At 36.0% G+C, this 3,570-nt stretch overlaps 1 pseudogene; it reads left to right on the forward strand.

Moving 5' to 3' along the window:
* Positions 1-3,076: 3,076 nt before the first annotated feature.
* On the forward strand, positions 3,077-3,231 carry LOC101398405 (large ribosomal subunit protein eL39-like; annotated as a pseudogene).
* The last annotated feature ends 339 nt before the right edge of the window (positions 3,232-3,570 follow it).

Genomic DNA, 3,570 nt, shown 5'->3' on the forward strand with positions numbered 1-3,570 from the left:
GGTTTTAAATACAACACCAAAAGCATGATTCATGAATGAGAAAAATAGTAAATTGAACTTCACTAAAATGAAAGTTTTCTATTTTTCAAAAGACACCATTGAGAGAATGAAAAGACAACTCACAGACAAAACATTGGACAAAACATTTGCAAAACACATATCTGATAGAGGATTGGCATCAAAAATTTACAAAGAACTCTTAAAACTAAGATAACAAACCATTTAAAAACGGTAGAAGATCTGAAAAGAAGCTCACCCAAGAAGATATACAGATAGCAAATAAACATATGACAAGATGCTCAACATCATGTGTCACTAGAGAATTGCAAAATAAAACAACGGTGAGGTACCACTGTACCCTAGAATAGTGACTAAAATCCAAAACACTGACAAAATCAAATGCTGGTGAAAATGTGGAACTCTCATTTATTGCTGGTATAAATGGAAAATAGTACGGCCACTTTGGAAGACAGTCTAGCATGCTCTTACAAAACTAAACACAGTCTTATCACACAACTCAGCAATCACAGCCCTAGGTATTTAACCAAATGAGTTGAAAACTTATATCCACACAAAAGTCTTCATCAAAGACTAGAAGTGCCTTTCAATAGATGGATAGATAAACAAACTGTGGTACATCCATACAATGGAATATTATTCAATGATAAAAATAAATGAGCTATCAAGCTAGAAAAAGACATGGAAATACCTTAAATGCATATTAATAAGTGAAAGAAGCCAGTATGAACTGGCTAGACACTGTACGATTCCACTTATATAACATTCTGGAAAAGGCAAAACTAGAGAAACAGTAAAAAGATCAGTGGTTTCAAGGGATTTGGCAGAGAGAGGTGGACGAGGAGAAGAGTGATGAATAAGTGAAACACAAGGGATTTTTAGGGTGGTGAAACTATTCTGTATGATACTGTGATGGTGCATCCATGATATCATGCATTTGTCAAAACATATAGAACTGTAAAACACAAAGAGTGAACCCTGTTGTAAACCATGGGCTTTAGTTAATAAAAATGTATTAGTTCATCAATTGTAATCATCATCAAATGTAATATATTGGTTCACCAATTGTAACAAATGCACTACACTAATGCAAGACATTAAAAACAGGGGAAACTGTGAGCTAGGAAGAAGGGGTACATGAGAATTCTGTGTAATATTTGCTCAATTTTTCTGTAAACCTAAAACTGTCCTTAAAAATAAAGTCTATTAACTAAAAGAAATGAATAGATTACCATTCTATGGAGGATTCATAACTGTATAAAAATGAAACATGACATACAATAGTACATACATTATGATGCCATTTGCATAAAAAACATGCAAAAATAAAATATATTGACATACGAATGCATACACAGGTTATAAAACTATACAGAAAAGCAAGGAAATTACTTCACAATTCACGATACTGCTCCATCTGAAGAGAGACGGAATGATTCTTCCTTTAGGCACCATTTCAAGTGGGATGGGTGGTATGAAGGCATCTTCCAAGTCTTGGCCAAGTTGTCATTACACAGATTCCTTTATAATATTTTGGTTGACTGTGCAATTGTTTTATGTATTTTCTGCATATGTAATATTTTTAGTAAGTTTCCAGAATGCAAACTCAATACAAAAATAAATCTCAATGCATTTCAAATTATTAGCAACAAGCCACTGAAAGCAAATTTTTAGAAGATAACATAGCCTATAAAACTAATTCTCTTGAAGTCCTAAAATATGTCTAATGAAGGATATTAAATGGTTATAATAGAAAAAGTATACATTGAGTGACATCAAAGTATCACGAAATAAATGTTAAGATGGCATATGTCCTTAGAAAGGAGACTGAATATCACTGTGATGTAATCATTCCCAACCAGATCTAGTGATTTACTAAATTCCATTATATTCACAACCAGGTTTTTGTTTTGTTTTTGAACTTAAGAAAAACTCCTTCTAAAAACTGAAATAGAAGACAAATGTCTATGAATAGCTGAGATTTTGTACAGAACACTGTTAGGGAGAGTAATGGACTGAATGTGTCCCTCAAAATTCATATGTTGGGGGCCAGCCCAGTGGTGCAAGCGGTTAAGTGCGCGCTCCACTGCAGTGGCCCCGGGTTCGCCGGTTTAGATCCTGGGCGCGCACCGACGCACCGCTTGTCAAGCCATGCTGTGGTGGCATCCCATATAAAGTGGAGGAATATGGGCACAGATGTTAGCTCGGGGCCAGTCTTCCTCAGAAAAAAGAGGAGGATTGGCATCAGATGTTAGCTCAGGGCTAATCTTCCTCACACACAAAAAAATAGTTAAAAAAAAAATTTCATATGTTGAAATCCTAACCCCTAATGTGATAGGATTAGGAGGTGGGGCCCTTGGGAGGTAATTAGGTCATGAGGGTGGAGCCCTCATGAATGAGATTAGTGCCCTTATAAGAAGAGACACTAGAGATCTTGCTTCCTCTCTCTGCTCTCCACCACATGAAGACACAATGAGGACACAGCCATCTGCAAACCAGGAATCAGGTCCTTACCAGACACCAGATCTTCCAGTACCTTGAACTTGGACTTCCCAGCTTCCAGAACTGTGAGATATAACTGTTTGTTGTTTAAGCCACACAGTCTAGGGTAATTTGTTATAGCAGCGGGAACTGACCAAGGTAGGGAGACACGTTCCCTGGCACATATCAAGACCTTTAAATCCACAGTATTCAGGATAATATGGTATTAGCAGAGATATGGACAAATAGACAAATGGAAAATAGGAATTTCTCAAAGAAGAGCATCTATTTAAGGTACAAGAGCCTATGGCAGGGCAGATAGTGATAGAAATAATGGACATTTTAACACTTGGAGCAGTGACAAGTGGTTATCTATAGTAGACTAATGAATCATCTATCATCTCCATATACAATAATCAATTATTGTAGAGTTACCTGTCAAAGACAAGAGTAGAACCCTTTCAGAAGTTACAGGCAAATGTTTTTTATGACTTCGCAGTAGGGAGAGTTTTCGTACATGATAAATTAGGCCCTTTCTCCACCATCATGGTATGTGTGGTTGACTCTGTTCTTCATCATGTCTTCTCACAAGACTTTTAGAATCAAGAGATTCCTGGCCAAGAAACAAAAACAGAATTGTCTCATTCCCCAATGGATTCAGATGAAAACTAGTAATAAAATCAGGTGCAACTCCAAGAGGAACATTGGAAATGAACCAAGTTGGGTCTATAAGGAATTGTACATGGGATGGCATATTTACACCATATCAAGATCACTAACATCTTACCATATCACGCTGAAAACATCACCACTATCCCTGGATGGTTGGAAGTGTTTTATTGGAAAAATGATTTTTCTCTTTGTTTCTATGTTTCTGCACTTGTAGCTTGGTTCAGTAATAAATATGTGAGACCTTGTGTTTGAAAAAAAAAAAAAAGGAAGAAAAGAAAGTAAGCCCAAAGGAAGAGATTGACAAATTCAACTCTATTAAAATTAACAAGAGTCCATTAAAATGTAGAATTGAGTGAAAAGATAAACCAGAATCTGGGAGAAAATATTTGTAATACCTAT

This window comes from Ceratotherium simum, chromosome 39 (genome assembly GCF_057802395.1).
Source record: "Ceratotherium simum simum isolate JZ-2026a chromosome 39, ASM5780239v1, whole genome shotgun sequence".
Taxonomy (NCBI): Eukaryota; Metazoa; Chordata; class Mammalia; order Perissodactyla; family Rhinocerotidae; genus Ceratotherium; species Ceratotherium simum.